The 18531-nt window shown below is 42.1% G+C and overlaps 1 protein-coding gene across 3 annotated transcripts in view; it reads left to right on the forward strand.

Moving 5' to 3' along the window:
* SPOCK3 (SPARC (osteonectin), cwcv and kazal like domains proteoglycan 3) overlaps positions 1 to 18531 on the forward strand; it is a gene marked incomplete at both ends in the record, with an annotated part of 386995 nt that overhangs the window by 39715 nt on the left and 328749 nt on the right. The gene's annotated exons all lie outside the window — the stretch shown is intronic.

Here is an 18531-nt window from a genome sequence, read left to right on the forward strand (position 1 = left end):
TGGTGTTAGGGAGTGTTCTAATTTCATTCTTTTACATGTAGCTGTCCAGTTTTCCAGCACCATTTATTGAAGAGACTGTCTTTTCTCCATTGTATATCCTTGCCTCCTTTGTCATAGATTAGTTGACCATAGGTGCATGGGTTTATCTCTCAGCTTTCTATCTTGTTCCATTGATCTATGTTTCTGTTTTTGTGCCAATACCATATTGTCTGGATTACTCTAGCTTTGTAGTATAGTCTGAAGTCAGGGAGTCTGATTCTTCCAGATCCGTTTTTTTCGCTCAAGACTGCTTTGGTTATTCGGGGTCTTTTGTGTCTCCATACAAATCTTAAGATTTTTTGTTCTAGTTCTGTAAAAAATGCCACTGGTAATTTGATAGGGATTGCATTGAATCTGTAGATTGCTTTGGGTAGTATAGTCATTTTCACAATATTGATTCTTCCAATCCAAGAACATGGTATAGCTCTCCATCTGTTGCTATCATCTTTAATTTCTTTCATCAGTGTCTTATAGGTTTCTGCATACAAGTCTTTTGTCTCCCTAGGTAGGTTTATTCCTAGGTATTTTATTCTTTTTCTTGAAATGGTAAAATGGGAGTGTTTCCTTAATTTCTCTTTCAGATTTTTCATCATTAGTGTATAGGAATGCAAGACATTTCTGTGCATTAATTTTGTATCCTGTAACTACCAAATTCATTGATTAGCTCTAGTAGTTTTCTAGTGGCATCCTTAGGATTATCTATGTATAGTATTATGTCATCTGCAAACAGTGACATTTTTACTTCTTCTTTTCCAATTTGTATTCCTTTTATTTCTTTTTCTTCTCTGATTGCCGTGGCTAGGACTTCAAAACTATATTGAATAATAGTGGTGAGAGTGGACATCCTTGTCTTGTTCTTGATCTTAGAGGAAATGCTTTCAGTTTTTCACCATTGAGAATAATTTTTGCAGTGGGTTTGTCGCATATTTCCTTTATTATGTTGAGGTAGGTTCCCTCTATGCCCACTTTCTGGAGAGTTTTTATCATAAATGGGTGTTGAATTTTGTCAAAAGCTTTTCCTGCATCTATTGAGATGATCATATGATTTTTATTCTTCAAGTTGTTAATATAATGTATCACATTGATTGATTTGTGTATATTGAAGAATCCTTGCATCCCTGGGATAAATCCCATTTGATCATGGTTTATGATCCTTTTAATGTGTTGTTGGATTCTGTTTGCTAATATTTTTTTGAGGATTTTTGCATCTATATTCATTAGGGATATTGGTCTGCAATTTTCTTTTTTTGTAGTATTTTTGTCTGGTTTTGGTATCAGGGTGATGGTGACCTTATAGAATGAGTTTGGGGGTGTTCCTTCCTCTGCAATTTGTTTGAAGAGTTTGAGAAGGATGGATGTTAGCTCTTCTCTAAATGCTTGATAGAATTCACCTGTGAAGCCATGTGGTCCTGGACTTTTGTTTGTTGGAAGATTTTTAATCACAGTTTCAATTTCATTACTTGTGATTGGTCTGTTCATATTTTCTATTTCTTCCTGGTTCAGTCTTAGAAGGTTATAGCTTTCTAAGAAGTTGTCCATTTTATTGGCATAGAGTTGCTTGTAGCAGTCTCTTAGGATGCTTTGTATTTCTGTGGTATCTTTTGTAACTTCTCCTTTTTCATTTCTAATTTTATTGATTTGAGTCTTCTCCCTCTTTTTGTTGATGAGTCTGGCTAATGGTTTATCAATTTTGTTTATCTTCTCAAAGAACCAGCTTTTAGTTTTATTGATCTTTGCTATCATTTCCTTCATTTGTTTTTCATGTATTTCTGATCTGATCTTTATGATTTCTTTCCTTCTGCTAACTTTGGGTTTTGTTTTTTCTTCTTTCTCTGGTTCCTTCAGGTGTAAGGTTAGATTGTTTATTTGAGATTTTTCTTGTTTCTTGAGGTAGGCTTGTATTGCTATAAACTTCCCTCTTAGAACTGCTTTTGCTGCATCCCATAAGTTTTGGATCATCGTGTTTTCATTGTGATTTGTCTCTAGGTATTGTTTGATTTCCTCTTGGATTTCTTCAGTGATCTCTTGGTTATTTAGTAATGTATTGTTTAGCCTCCATGTGTTTGTGTTTTTTACATTTTTTTCCCTGTAATTGATTTCTAATCTCATAGCTCTGTGGTCAGAAAAGATGATTGATATGATTTCAATTTTCTTAAATTTACTGATGCTTGATTTGTGACCCAAGAAGTGATCTCTCCTGGAGAATGTTCCATGCGCATTTGAGAAGAAAAGTGTAATCTGCTGTTTTTGGATGGAATGTCCTGTAAATATCAGTTAAATCTAGCTGGTCTATTGTGTCATTTAAAGCTTCTGTTTCCTTATTTATTTTCATTTTGGATGGTCTGTCCATTGGTGTAAGTGAGGTGTTAAAATCTGCCACTGTTGTTGTGTTACTGTCAATTTCCTCTTTTAGAGCTGTTAGCAGTTGCCTTATGCATTGAGGTGCTCCTATGTTGGGTGCATATATATTTATAATTGTTATATCTTCTTCTTGGATCAATCCCTTGATCATTATGTAGTGTCCTTCCTTGTCTCTTGTAACATTCTTTATTTTAAAGTCTATTTTATCTGATATGAATATTGCTACTCCAGCTTTCTTTTGATTTCCATTTGTGTGGGATATCTTCTTCCATCCCCTCACTTTCAGTCTGTATGTGTCCCTAGGTCTGAAGTAGGTCTCTTACAGACAGCGTATATATGGGTCTTGTTTTTGTATCCATTCAGTAAGCCTGTGTCTTTTGGTTGGAGCATTTAATCCATTCATGTTTAAGGTAATTATCAATATGTGTGTTCCTGTGACCATTTTCTTAATTGTTTTGGGTTTGTTTTTTAGGTCCTTTTCTTCTCTTGTGTTTCCCACTTAGAGAAGTTCCTTTAGCGTTTGTTGTAGAGCTGGTTTGAATTCTCTTAGCTTTTGCTTGTGAGTAAAATGTTTGATTTCTCTGTTGAATCTGAATGAGATCCTTTCTGGGTAGATTAATCTTGGTTTTAAGTTCTTCCCTTTCATCACTTTAAGTATGTCATGCCATTGCCTTCTGGCTTGTAGAGTTTCTGCTGAGAAATCAGCTGTTAACCTTATGGGAGTTCCCTTGTATGTTATTTGTCATTTTTCCCTAGCTGCTTTCAATAATTTTTCTTTGTCTTTAATTTCTGCCAATTTGATTACTATATGTCTTGGCATGTTTCTCCTTGGGTTTATCCTGTATGGGACTTGCTGCGCTTCCTGGACTTGGGTGGCTGTTTCCTTTCCCATGTCAGGGAAGTTTTCAACTATAATCTCATCAAATATTTTCTCTGGTCCTTTTTCTCTCTCTTCTCCTTCTGGGACCCCTAAAATGCGAATGTTGGTGCATTTAATGTTGTCCTAGGGGTCTCTTAGGCTGCCTTCATTTCTTTTCATACTTCTTTCTTCATTCTGTTCCACAGCAGTGAATTCCACCATTCTGTCTTCCAGGTCACTTATCCCTTCTTCTGCCTCAGTTATTCTGCTACTGATTCCTTCTAGTGTAGTTTTCATTTCAGTTATTGTATTGTTCATCTCTGTTTGTTTGTTCTTTAATTCTTCTAGGTCTTTGTTAAACATTTCTTGCATCTTCTCAATCTTTGCCTCCATTCTGCTTCCGAGGTCCTGGATCATCTTCACTATCATTATTCTCGATTCTTTTTCTGGAAGGTTGCTTATCTCCACTTCATTTAGTTGTTTTTCTGGGGTTTTATCTCATTCCTTTACCTGTTACGTAGTCCTCTGCCTTTTCATCTTGTCTGTCTTTCTGTGAATGTGGTTTTTTTCCACAGGCTGCAGGATTGTAGTTCTTGCTTCTGCTGTCTGCCCTCCAAAAGGCATTTTTCTTAAAAAAGTTAAATAGGGATAAAACCCTGTTTTAAGAGAAGTGATCTCCCCCCTCCACCCCTGAGCTCAGTGGTAGTTATTTGTGTGTAGGTTTTCCTTTCATGAGCACTTGGACTTTTCCTGCCACCATGCTGTCAGGACCCAAGTTCTCGTTTGTGTGAAGGGGGGCTGTTACTGGGCAGGATGCCCTCCACACCCTGGTTTGAGCTGAACTACGAGCATCTCTCTCCATCCCAGTTTTCCCTGTTTCTGGTCATAGGGTGTGACTTCACTGAATAATGAGTTTCCCCAATGAGCTGGATTATTCGTGGGCGTGGAACCCACCCAGCAGGTGGTGCTTCCAAGGGGAGGCTTGAGTCCTGGCCAGGCCGAGCTGGGGAGACTTGGGGCCGCTTCCTGGAGCATGAGGAGGAAGGGGCTGGGCGGGGGGTGCAGGGGAGGCACCTCACCAAGGTCGGGGATGTTTACGTAAAAAACCAGCGCTGACCTGCTCTTCGGCCAGGCTCTGCCACTCCCTTACTGTCCGAGTGTCCCCACTGCCCTCACACTTCTTGACCTGATGACACTCCGGAGCCTTGAGAGACTCCTCAGATTCCTGTGGATTTCCAATATCCTGATGTTTTCCTCATCCCTGTCACGTGTAGTTTCTGCTTCCCATGGAATTCATTTAAATTCCTGACCTGGAGGTGGAATCCCCTTGCCCCAGGCTGGTGGGCATAGGGAGCGGCCGGGGGTTATGATACAAGCAGTTCAAGATGACTAGCAGACATCCCTGTTTTTAAAATAACCTCTGCTTCCCGTTCTGCTGAATAAGTGTCAGGCTCACGTCTGCTCCCACTTCAACAAATCGCCACATGTACCATCTTAAAGGGGACTCGACAATAGATTTTAGTTTCTTCCCGAGATAAAGTGAAATAACGATTTCTCTTAGCTCCCAAATGAAGACATTTTTCAAGGTGTTTTTTCAAATTGGATTGTTCTCTTCCTGAGATGAAATCTGGTGCCAGCTGTTTTATTTTCCAGTGTCTAAGGTTGTGATATGCTGGCTTAGTCAGTCGGGCTGGTGTGTTATCCTGGTTCTGTGTTGGTTCAGCAAAGCTGAGCCTCGTTTCTCTGATCTGTAAGGGTCTGTTTCCTAGGTTATGGGCTTGAAGGAGTTAACTCCGGTGAAATACCTGTGATGGTGTGTAGCTCAGTGTGCATACCTGTTACTGAATCGTGGGTGGGTGTGGTTTTTCTGGACCCCAAGGGTTGCCGGTTACAGTAGGAGAGATGCCTTTGGTGGGTCAGGAGCCTTGGAGACACAGTGACCAGAGGCCACGCTGTGAGCCCTCTGATTCCTGTGGGGTGAAATGTGCTACCTGAAGCCAGATTGGCCATTTCCCAGTGATAGATTCTCTTGACAGAGTAAAGGAATAGCTAATGTCCAGGTATATGTAGGATGATTCTTTGGGGAAAACAGGCCTAAGGGTGAAAGGGGATCCATTTCTAAGTTCCTCCAAATTGAAGTCTTTCTTTAAGAAGTATGTTCCATGTACACATAAAAAGGCTAATTTCTTTCGGTGTGTATATTTCACAAGAACAAATGGGAATTTAAGAAAATTACCTTCACAACCCTTTGATTTATTGCCATCTTGGTGACTCATGGACCATTTGGGCTTCGAAGAAGTGTTCCCGGTATGATATTCAAAAAGGTTTTTCAATTATTTTTTTATGGTGAACTCTCATAAAAGTTTCTGTGTCTGGATATTTCTTCTGTGTCTTCTTTTGACGGGCCCTGAGGCAGCATTAGATTGATTCTGGGAAACTCTGCCAGCCGAAGACCTTTTGCTGGCATGGTTCTCAGAGGCTTCTAGACAATCTCTTATTTACAGTCTGATAAGATGTAGGCTTGTCTTCATTAAGTTTTTCAAAGGATAACTCTTATTCTGGGAACTCATTCTTGTAGGCAAACTGTAGTTTTACGTGGCTACTGTATGCTGAAATTCTCTGCGGAATAATAAAATACTAGCATCAGTGAATATCACAAGTCCTCCATTCTCCTCATTCCTCTTCTGTTTTGTTCAGACTTCTTTATCATGAAAGCACCTCAGTATGACATTTTATTCATATTTTTCTAAGAAGATAATGCATTAGAAATTCTTTCTGTGCATTTTTTAAAGGGTCATTTTTTTCATGCTCTTTGCTAAATTTTGGTTGGAAGTCATTTCCTGTTTTTGTACTTGGTTGAACTTTTTTTTGACTTTTCTTGAAGAAATCTTCTTTTAGGAAGTTTAAAGGAGTATTCTGGAAAGAAGATTATACTGGCTTGCTGTTGATGCATAGCAAACTACCTCAGAACTCAGTGGCTTCAAACAATGATGGTTTATTATCCTTCAAGCATCTGTGGCTGGGCTCAGCCGAGCCCTTTCTCCAGGCTCTGCTGTTGGAGACTGTGCTCTCCCTGCGGTTCTGAGGGCTGCGTGCACGTGCTCTGGTCCACGTGCCTTTCTCTCGTCCTGGACCACGAGGGCGGTCAGGGTCTGCTTGGATCACTGGGAAGACCAGGGAACAAAAGTGATCTCAGGAGATCCGCCAAGGATGAGTAAGAAAGGACACGAGCCCGTTTTGTGAGAACCCGACACGTGTGTTTTCATAATTGTAGATTTTTTTTTTTTTTTTTTTTTTTTGCGGTACGCGGGCCTCTCACCGTTGTGGCCTCTCCCGTTGCGGAGCACAGGCTCCGGACGCGCAGGCTCAGCGGCCATGGCTCACGGGCCCAGCCGCTCCGTGGCATGTGGGATCCTCCCGGACCGGGGCACGAACCCGTGTCCCCTGCATCGGCAGGCGGACTCTCAACCACTGCGCCACCAGGAAAGCCCCATAATTGTAGACTTTAACTATTCGCTTCCAGTGCCTCTCAGGTACCCTGGAGCCTGAGCGTGGGGAGCGAGTTGACCTTTAGATTTTATTTTCCTTGTGGCTGCAGAACCGCCCCCCCCCCCCACTGCATGTTCTTCTGCTCGTGTAAAACTGTGGAGGGTTGAGTGGGGCTCAGTGTGGTAACGTGAGTTCTGGTTTCATGTTATTATACTATATTAAGCTTTATACATATGTTTATATATATATGTTTTCACATATGCTATATTATATTATACATAATTTCTATTCTGTTGCAAACAGAGCAGGTATTACAGTCTGTGGTTGTGTTTCGAGTGTTAGAAAACAAAGCATGGATTAAAATTGGTAACCAAGGAAAACATTAAGGCCGCCAGACTGCATGTAATGTGTTCTCCAATAATTTGTGAAAAACATAAAAATGGCTAGAACTTTATGAATCGTAACTCTGCCCAATGAGTTATTTAGAAGTCATGAAAGAATAGATTTAAACAGGACACGTTGTAAATTATGGAGTCCTGAATTTTTGAGATTATTTAATTCATTGAACAGATGTTTACTGAGCATCTGATACACACCTGGGGACCACGGGGGTACAGTGAACAGTGTCAGGAGCTCATGGCACTTCCCTTCTAGCCGGGGGACAAACACTCACAAAATGGGTATAGCTTGGGAGGTTCTTGCAGTGAAGGAAAATAAAAGATGAAGTTCATGAGAGGAGGAAGGCGTGCCAGGTGGTATTAGGGGATCAAAGCGACATCCCTAAAAGTGGAACTTCTGAGTCCGGCTTGGAAAAAGTAAGAGAGGGAGCCATCCATGTATTTCATTGAATGTTGTTTTAGTTAGAGGTCAAAGCAGGTGCCTGGGGACTTGAGTGATAGCAGGGAGCCTCAGGCTGGAAGGCGGGGCGGGGGAGGGGACGCTGCAGGGACACAGTCAGGAGCTCAGCGAGCTGGATCTCAGAGCAGCTGAGGCCAGGCTGCCATGTGGATTTCAGGGAGATGGGAAGCCAGTGGGAGATTTTAAAGGGGAACTATTTGATCCATTGTTTGCAGACCAGACTAGAGCAGACGTGGAGTCTAGGTAGGAATTTCTTGTAGGGTCTTGCAGACGGTGGCCTGGTGTCAACAAAGAGAGTGAGAAAGGGTCAGACCTGGGCTAGGTTTTGGTGGACGAGTCACAGGATGTGCTGGCAGATTCAAGGTCAGCCTCGGAAGAGAGGAGCCAGGGATGACCCGAGGGTCCCTGTCCTGTGCATTTTAAGAATGGAGTCGCCTTTAGCAGGATGGGAAAGGGAGAGGCCGGTGGGGAGAGTCAGATGTTTGTCAGCGTGCCTGTTTAAGATTTCTCTAGACACCCTGGTCTGTGGGCAGGCGTTTACATGGAGGTGCTCCCCTGGAGGAAATGGGGACAGGATTGGGAGTCAGAGGCCACAGTCTGTATTTAAAGCCATGTAAGGGGTGAATCAGTGCCTGGGAATCGGCCCTCCTCAGCATGACCTAACTTACAGTAGAAATTTATTTTTTATTTATTTCTAAAAATTTTTATTGGAGTATAGTTGATTTACAGTGTTGTGTTAGTTTCAGGTGTACAGCAAAGTGATTCGGTTATATATATATATATATATACATATATCCACTCTTTTTTAGATTCTTTTCCCATAGAGGTTATTACAGAATATTGAGTTGAGTTCCCTGTGCTGTACCTCAAGTAAGGCCTTATTAGCTAGCTATTTTATATGTAGTAGTGTGTATATGTCCACCCCAATCTCCCAGTTTATCCCTCCCCCACTTACCCTCCAGTAACCATAAGTTTATTTTTTACATCTGTAACTCTATTTCTGTTTTTATAGTAGAAATTTAAATGGCACCAAAATAATTTTAATTTGGAGTTAGACAAACAATCTGTTGTTTCTAAATTTCGGTGTAGTTGGAACACATCCATTTTTAACTCTTCAGGTGGCTGCAGACTTATCTGTATGTAACACACGCATTAAAAACCAGAATATCGTCTCTCATGTGGATACCCTTCAAAATGTTGGACCACATCTTCCTGGTTTCAGTTTGACCTTCATTCAATACCTGGATTGATGAGCTCGTAGTCATAAACTTAACTATTTTCTCCCCTTGCTTTAGTGGCTGTGGAATAAGAAAATCACTAACCAGGTTATTTATCTTTTTTTTTTTTTTTTTTTTTTTTGCGGTACGCGGGCCTCTCACTGCTGTGGCCTCTCCCGTTGCGGAGCACAGGCTCCGGACGCGCAGGCTCAGTGGCCATGGCTCACGGGCCCAGCCGCTCCGCGACATGTGGGATCTTCCCGGACCGGGGCACGAACCCGCATCCCCTGCATCGGCAGGTGGACTGTCAACCACTGTGCCACCAGGGAAGCCCAGGTTATTTATCTGCAAAGTATAAATGCTGAAATATCACGATGCCTCATTATTCTGTGCATAAAAATGAGACCTTAACTGTATAGGCTTCCGTATTTCTTGCTACTTACAGACTTACAGGAACATAATTACTCTTCAAGGTTCCCTTTATTATTTGTGTGTTTTCTCGTCAAGGAGAATGAACTGTGAGTTCTGACGTGGTTGACACTCATCCTGGGCCGCTGCTCACGTGATATTTCACTGTCCTGCGGGCCACCGAGGCTCCTGCCTGTGTGGGCTTGAGACAGGAAGGGGGCAGGGCACAATCGTTAAAAGAATGACGTAGCCCGAGGGCAAGACATAAACTGGTTACAGCCAGCTAGGTCCAAGACGGCGGACTAGTCGACTTCCACTAGACCTTGAGCCCCAGCATAGGCTCATTGTAACACATCATCTAAATGATACACCCACAGGTGCCAGGACAGTTCCAAGGGTGACCCTAAAGGTCAAAAAGTGGGCCGTGGCCCAGTTCCTGGCAATCCCCACCCCTTCCCCAAAATAGTTGGAATAATCCTCCTGTTCATTAGCCTGTGAAATGACCCACCCCTATAAAAACTGACAACCCTGTACCCTGGGGCCTCTCGCTTTCCACGATGGCCCAGACTCTGTCTGTGGAGTGCGTACGTCCCTGAGTAAACCTTCTTTCACTTCACTGTGGCTCGCTCTTGAATTCTTTCCTGCACCAAGAACCCGCCCTCGGCGGCCGTCCCAGGGCCGTGCCTGCGACCTGGGGCGTGAGCATCCTCTCGTGCCCCGCCCTCTTCCCTGCAGCTCTCCTCAGTGTCCCTGTGCTGCCTCTGCCAGCGCGCACGGCCGTGTCTGGACTGCAGCATCCCTGCCCTACTCTTCAGACACAGCGCCCGGCTGCGGTGCAGTTTGGCCGAGGCCACCTCCCTGCTCCCTGAACGCTGTCCGCTCAGGACCACTGCAGCCTGGAGCTCTTGGACCCTGAGTGGCTCCTACGTTTCCTGTCTTCACTGGGCTCTTTCCTCTCCGGTGTGCCCCCAAAAAGGGCTGCTTGAGGTGAAACAACTTTGTGACAGTTTTGCTGAGAAGCTCCATCCCTCTCAGACCCTCAGCTCTGCCTTTGGCTGCAAGTGTTAATAACCAGACCCCTCTCAGGACGGCCACATCCCCTTCTGCCTTTTACACAGAAATTACACATGGGGCCACAAGTTCCTCTCCCTTCCCCACCCCCATGCCACTTGTATTAGCCAGCTTGTGAGTTATCTGATTCTCACCATGATACTGTAGCCAAATTTTGGCCTCTGTACCACGGTTCCGAATTGAATCTCAGACACAGAGTTTTGGGTGAAGTGGAAAACAATAGCTTTATTGCTTTGCCAGGCAAAGGGGCCACAAGGAGCTAATGCCCTCAAAACTGTGTGTCCTGACTTGGAGGGGGGTAGTGAGGAGTTAATATAGCAGTGGTTCAAAGAGGGCGTGGTCAGCTCTTGGACATCCTTCTGATTGGTTGGTGGTGAGGTCATCGGGAATCAGCACCATCAACCTTCTGGTTCCAGCTGGTCTGGGGTCTTCCTGCTTGTGGGCAGCATGCAGTTAACTTCTCCCACCTGATAGGGGTTTCAGCATCTGCAAAACAGCTCAAAGACATGGTTCTGTGTATCCCTTGAGGGGGATCCAGGACCCTGCCCCCAGGCTGCACTATTGCTTCTTGGCTACTCCTCCCTTGTCTCTGCAGCCCCTCCCTTCCCTGATCAGCAACTGTTTGAACTTGCCCTTTGGAACTCCGGGAAGGTCGTGGAGGCTGAATGAAGCCTGTTTCCTGCAAACAAGAAAATGCGGGACACGGAAAGGCTTTTGTGCCCAGGAGCCCTATAAGGTCCTGTTCGGTTTCAGTCGTTTGAGTTTCTTTCCAAAGAGAATGTGTCAGCTTCCATGCAAATGGGTGCATAGGTGCAAATAAATTTTGAACATAGGTGAAATATGTCTCGTAAATTCTCCCAGAAGACACATCTAAAATTCATTTCTGGCACAGCGAGAACCCCTGCCTCTTGTATATTGTGAATGAAAAGGTCTTGATGACTGCAGCGTCCTGTCATTCTGGTCTGCACGCAACAAAATGTGCAGTGTCCACTTCTTTCCAAGGCTAAAAGTACATTAAGTGAAATCAATATAGATTATCGTGGCTGTTCATAAAATTTTTATATTAAGATTGTAAGAAATTCATGCATCGTAAATTAGATAAAGAAAACATCCATAAATGAATAAAAGTCACTTGATTATAAAAGACATTTCCTCTGGGAAGTCATTTTAGCAACTCAGAGAGGTTTCTGGGACCAGAGCTGCCCAGGGGGAAAAGGGAAGCTGGATTTACACTCGTGTCCCTGCTCTGATGAGTTTTAGAGCAGCTTCTGTTATTTTGAGGCTGGGATCTGGGCAGAGACTCTGCAGCTGAGTGGGGCTCCTTGGCCGTGGCTGTCAGCCCGGGAGGGGGAGATTTTGTCCTGTGCGTTTTCCACCTGGGCCTTTCGGGGAAAACAATCAGGAGATGGACTTGAGTAACAGTGTGGAGTCCTGATAGTACTGAATATGGATAAAAATTTTATATCTAATAATTGAAAGAAATGGATGCATCATCTTTCTGTAAAAAGCAGTTATATATGTGGACAATGGAAACACACTGAGAATAAATACGGCCCTTAATTACATGATTGGGAAGGTTTAGAGCAGGATAATTCATGGCATAAACATACAAATTGTTAATTGTAAATCCTTAGATAAAATGGGCATAAGCATGGTATCCACTCCATGAAATGGCTGGGAAGATTTTTTTTTTTTTTTTTTGATACGTAAGAAGTGGATTTATTTGGAGAGAAACACACTTAGAGTATGGGCCATCTCAGAAGGCAAGAGCAGCGGGCTGGGAAATTAAATGCAGAAACTGAGGGAGAGTTCCTAGCTGGATGCCTGTTCGTCACTCAGTATGTGTGAAAGGCAGGAAAATGCCCCCCAGAGTCGTTCACGTCCTGACCCCCAGCACCTGTGCTTACGTTAAGTACTTTATGGGGCAGAAGGCACCTGGCATGTGTGATGCAGTATCATGATGTGGGAGGTTGTCGTGAATTATCTTGTGGGCATGATGTAATCACACGGTCATATATGAGGGAGGAAGGAGGGTCAGAGTCAGAGAAGGAGATGAGGTGATGGAGGCATAGGTCAGAGCGATGGGGCCCTGAACCAAGGGGTATGGGGTGGGCAGCCTCCAGAAAGTAGGGAAGGCAGGGGAGGGGTTCTCCCTATGAGCCCCAGAAGGAATGCCCTGCCGACACCTTGATTGCAGTCTATGGAGGCTTCTGACTTCTGGGACCATACGATGTGAATTTGTATCGCTTAAGCTATTTTTGGTGATTTGTTAACGGCAGCATTAGGAAACTAGTGCAATATGATAGCTTTATTATTGTTAATATTATTGTATTACTTTCCTGGGGTTGCTGTAACCAAGAACCACGAGCTGAGATCTTTATTGTCTCACAGTTTGGAGGCTGGACATCCAAGACCAAGATGGCAGCTGGGTTGGTTCTACTTGATGGCCCTGAAGGATCTCTTTCGGGCCTCTCTCCTTGGCTTGCAGACGGCCGTCTTCTCCCCTTGTCTTCACATTGTGTTCCCGCTGTGTGTGTTTCTGTGTCCAAAAGTCCCCTTTCTATGAGGATACTGATCGTAATTGGTTTGAGGTCCACCCTAGTGACCTCAGTTGAACCTATTTCTGTGAAGATTCTGTCTTCATAAGACCACAGTCTGAGCTACTGGGTTAGGACTTTACCATATGAGTGGAGGGGGCACAAAGAATCCCAAACAGTTATTATGTTTAATTAAAATAAAATCCTAGAATGAGAAAGCTATGACCACACGCTCAGAAAGTATCTAAGAATTATTTTAACCATGACTTTCATTTGACTAAGGTGGTTCTTTTATGTTGTAGAGACACTGACTTACTGTTTGTTTGTTTTAATATTTATTTATTTATTTGGCTTGCCAGGTCTTAGTTGCGGCACATGGGATCTTTAGTTGTGGCACACGGGATCTTTAGTTGTGGCATGCAGACTCTTAGTTGTGGCACGCATGTGGGATCTAGTTTCCTGACCAGGGATTGAAACCCGGACCCCCTGCTTTGGGAGTGTGGAGTGTTAGCCACTGGACTGCCAGGGAAGTCCCTGACTTGCTGCTTTAATAAGAAATGGTACCATGGGTGACTCAGTTATGGGAAATGACAGTTTGCTACTTCTAAAAACAACTCCCTTTATCAACGTCCAGAACGTACTTAGCTAATTGGAAGTTCTTTAAGTCACGCGTGGTTTCCCGTGAGGTCTGCGTAGGTGTGTAGTTACTGTGTCCTTGTGAGTATCCCCAGTAATCCTGCAGGTGGTGGACAAAAAAAAAATCGGTCCAATCTGGCAAGTGGCAGCTGCCTTCTGCCATAGAGGAAACCAACCAAATCATGTCCACCTCTGAAATCTGACTCTCTTTAGATTTGTCGTGGATCTGTGGAGATTAACAATTCAGGGACTCTTGGAGAATATTTTTACACAAAAAAGATTGGTTTCTCACCGGAAAAGTGCCCGTGTGTGTGCGTGTGTGTAGAAACACGGACTTTGCATAAATTTCAGGTCATGTGTAGGCTCTCTGAACCTCATTTCTGAGCCCCCAGGGACCTGCTCTGGACCTTTTTTTTTCCTGAGGCTGTTTCACCTGAAGGTCTCGTGTCTGCTTCAGCCTCGTCTCCAAATTCAGCATCTTTCTTGGCTCCTAGAACCTCTGTTCCCGCCCCACAGGCTCTTACCCATGTTCTTCCTCTTGGAAGAACCTTCCCTGAACCCCACCAGCATAGCTGTCCTCCCCCTTTTACTGCGGAATTTGAAGCATCAGTAACTGTACCTCCTCTACATTCTGGGCAGTGGTGGCCTAAGTTATCTGTTTGCTTTAGGGAGCTTATTTGATTTTTTCAGAATTTTAGAGTTACAATTTGTAGTGTATTTATAAGGAGTAGTTTTGTTCACACCTTGGTTCCATGAAACATAAAATGCATCTTTAAAATGTATTTTTTTCTCATATGTAGGATCACATGTATTTCTAGTTTAAGTCCTACACTTTTTATTGACCTTTAGAAAACACGTACTATTGTTTTTTTTACAGTAAATTTGCAACAGAATTGCTATTTGTTATATGAATAAAACAGTTCTTGAATAATAGGAATACCATATTGGACAAACCGTAAAGGAATACAGCACCTTATGGCTGCTTTTGAAATCAGTGTCATGTAATTGTATATTTTACTTAGATTGGCTGTTAACTTGTGTTCTTTCATACAGAAGTGATAACCAGAAGGCTGTTGTTTTACCCTGAAGCTGTTAGAAGCAGTAACAAATCTCTGTACCTAAATGTGGAAAATCTTCCATTAGAAGCTTAACATGACCCCTTTCCCTATTGCCTTTGCTCTGGCTATTCCTTCCGCTGGGACTGTCTGGTTTTATCTCCTTTCTTCTTCTAGATTCTGCTCCACCCTTGAAGTGTTTCCTGAGTCCTTCAATCCAGTGTGTCTCTGCATCTCAGCAGTCACCTCATTAGGGAATTTCACCAATTGCTTTTCTTTCTTTCTTTCATTTCAGCCTCTCTCTCACTGTATGCAGATTCTCGAAGTAGAAGTTGGTCATTGTTTGTTTACAGCCCCGAGCCTGTGCCCTTCCCTACAGCCTCCCAGTGAACGTGTGTGGAATTTTACACAAGAAAACTTAACCCAGTGAAGAAACCACCAGGGCAGGGGTGGGGTATTAAGAGAGATATTAAGAGAGGTTTTTCTCTTTGTCGTTGTCACTGTAGAAAAGTATAGAAGGTCACATGAAGACATTGGTATCTAATAAATATCTGTTAGATTCAGAGCACTGGCTAGATATGGGGGAAAAAAAGATAAACACTTCTTTCAGGAAATTTACTAAGTACTTGGAAATACAGGATTCAAGTACCAGGAAGAAAAGTTACCAAACGCAAAGGAACTTAAAAACTGCGGAAGGCAATATTGTGCAAGCAATTTACATGTATGTTGAGAAGCTGTAATAGCACTGATTGGACCCACTGTAATGAAAAGAGCAGAAAATAATGGGAATGAAAACACAGAGATGTTTTAGTTTGGGTAGAACACTGAATGAAGTGCCGTTTCTGTGTAGATAAACAAGTGCTCACGGGCACCCACTCATGTCTTGTATCCTGGGGGATAAAAGTGGGAAGTCACAAAAACACCACTCAAAACAACAAGGTCCTGCTGTAGAGCACAGGGAGCTATGTTCAGTGTCCTGGGATAAACCATGATGGAAAAAAATATGAAAAAGAAAAAAAATATATATATATATGTATAACTGAATCACTTTGCTGTACAGCAGAAAATAAACCAGCATTGTAAATCAACTATACTTCAGTTAAAAAAAAACTGATAAAGGAAAGCAGAAAGTAATAATAAAAGGACCATAGGTTTTGGGGGGAAAAAGCAAAAACAAAAAAATACAAAAACACCACTCAAGGCAAGTGGGAAACATAACCGTGGACACAGCCTGACTTGCAGATACCTGGTGCTGATGAGTTACAGAGATGAAAGGAAGACATTCTGTTTGCATCCACTCTGTAAACTTCCAGCCTTATTAATGTAAAGAATATGAAAAAATTAACAGGCAAGGATTCATTCCCATGATCAATTTTGTCAGGTTGTTCCTATTTAGTACATGAAAAATTATTTAACTTACTCTTGAAAAAGTATGAACTCTGAGATCATGCCAAATCCCCTGAAACCTTTGGCGAACTGTCAACCAGAGATGTCTTTCCCAAATGAAATGCCTGCATGGAGAGAGATACATATGTACATACATTCTTATGTAGATAGATGCATATGTATATATACACAAGCACACATAGGTTCATGTATATGTGTATATACACATATGTACATATATGCATATAGACAGGGTATATAGGTATATCTATAGATACAGTACATACATGTGTACATAGATATACATATAGATACACATATGTATAGGAATGTGTCTATGACTATCTAGACAAATATACAAATATATTATTTTTGAAAACCTCTATCTTTTCTAAATTATCAGTTTTTGAAAAATGTGTGCCTATATACCACTTTGCTGTAATATAAATGAACTGATTTAACTGATTTGGATAAATCAGGTGAAACTAGTTTGAAATTATCTTGTGTGTTTTAGGAAATACAGTTTCTTATATATCAATGGATAGTAATTTGAACAATACAAAGGAAGAAATAATTATCAGGAATTCTCTTTCAGTAAGTGGATATGAATGGTTACTTGTTGGCTCATATAAATGTCAGATGGAGCAGCTCCCGCCTTCACTGAAGACGCATTATTTTAGGAAGGGGATGTCTCTTCATTGGGTGAGCACTACCCTGAAAAATGATATTCGATAATTACTTGCAAATTGCCAAACTAAAATCCAATGTAGTCTTTGTCAGAATAATGACACATTTAAATCAGTGACCTTTATAACAGTTGCCCGGTGGAAAAATTCTGATTATAAACTTTGGTTGTAATTTAGGATAAGGAACACTGGACTTGTAAACAGCACGCGGGGACCTGTATGTTGCTCTCACTGTCGGCCTCCGCACGGGCCTCAGCCTCAGGGACTCCGGGCCTCCCGCCAGGAGCCTCCCCTGCAGGCAGCTGACCTGGGCTGTGCTTCCCTTTGCTTTCTCTTCTCTTTCTGAGCCCAGCTAAATTCGCCCATCTAGTACCTTCTTCCCTCCTCTCAGCATCCTTCCTGTCTCCTCAGCCTCTTCTGTTGCTTTTGAAGTTATCTGGCAGGGGGGCTGGGGGGCAGGAATCTTCTCCTTCTTTTTATAAAATTTCCTTTTGATCTTTCCATTCATCCTTCTCCTGTTCCATATACAAGAGAGAAGTAGGTCAGATCATGAGAAGGATATTGAATAAGACAGAGACACTTGCACGTTAAAGAAAGATAATCCATAGATTTAAGCAAAATTAGATCTTACCCCCCGCCCCGCAAATAGTATCATTAAGTTTCAAAACCTTCTTAAGTTCATAGGGTCTGCTTTTAGATTCTCTCTCCTGCCTCCTCATTTTCCTTGAATTAAATCTATGTTGTTTTCTCAAACATGTAAGAGAAAATATGAATTTTTCTCATTTTCATACTGACATTATATTAGTCTAAATATTTATTGTAAATATTAATATTTCAGCTAAATTAAAGGCTTGATTAAGCCATCGATGATTAACCTTGAGCACCTTTTATACATTTTTTTTCTTGTTGAAAAAAGCCTCGGATGAGTCCTCCTTTGGAAGCCAATCTGCCTCCTTTTTGGAGACTTCTGTATTATCATAGGCTTTTAACGATGGACAGTGTACTTCATGTTGTTAAATAGATGAAGTTTTATAAAATTGTATAATTTCAGTTTTTGATCAACCTACGTACATACTTTCAGTGTATAACTAGGCATTTAGAAGAATCAGAATAAAGCATTTATTTGTCAAACAAATGAGCTCTCCCTTCCCAAGGCCTCTATTTAATAAGTCAGATTTTCATTCATAGTGAAAGTATTTTAACTGATAAACTTGGGGAATCCGGTGACTTGCTGTCAGCATCTCTCAATATGGTTAAAAAATACTTGGAAGCTTCTCTGTAGTTGATCATTTCCGCTTCTTTCTCCCTCTTTGCTTGCAAGTTTCTCTTTCTTGTTCTTTTCCTGGCACCCCACTTGCCTTTCCTTTTGAACCCTTTGAGCTGACTTGATTTTTTTCACCTTGAGTCAGGCCCCTGTTACTGGCTTTTGATTTTCTAAACCAGTAAATAGAATCATCTTAAGTTTGAAAGGTTGGAATTTGACTTCACCACCTTGGGGCTCTCATCACCTCCGCATTCTGAAACATGATGTGCTTTCTGAGGTATTTTCAGGTTTCAGGTGATTGATTATTTTCTTTATCAAGTTTTCCTCTAAGAAGATGAACTTACAGAATCGATAGAGACCAGTGGTTTAAACGTAGGCTCAAAGCTAAATTGCCAGGCTTCAAAAAGAACCCTGACCACTTTCTAGGTGTGGCTTTCGCAAGAGGTTGTGAGCTGCCTGTGCCTTGGTTATCACATCAGTAAAACTGGCATAATTAGAAAATCATTTGAGGATATAATGAGTGAATAGAAGTAAAGTGCTTAGATCAGTGTCTTTCCATTGAAATGGCGCAGTAAATGTTGGCTCTCATGAGGGAAGTATGTATGTGTCAGAGGCATATAGTTAATATTTGTTGAACGAATGGATGAATGATGTATCATCACCTC

The sequence above is a fragment of the Mesoplodon bidens genome (assembly GCF_964165515.1).
Source record: "Mesoplodon bidens genome assembly, chromosome: 6".
NCBI classification, from domain to species: Eukaryota; Metazoa; Chordata; class Mammalia; order Artiodactyla; family Ziphiidae; genus Mesoplodon; species Mesoplodon bidens.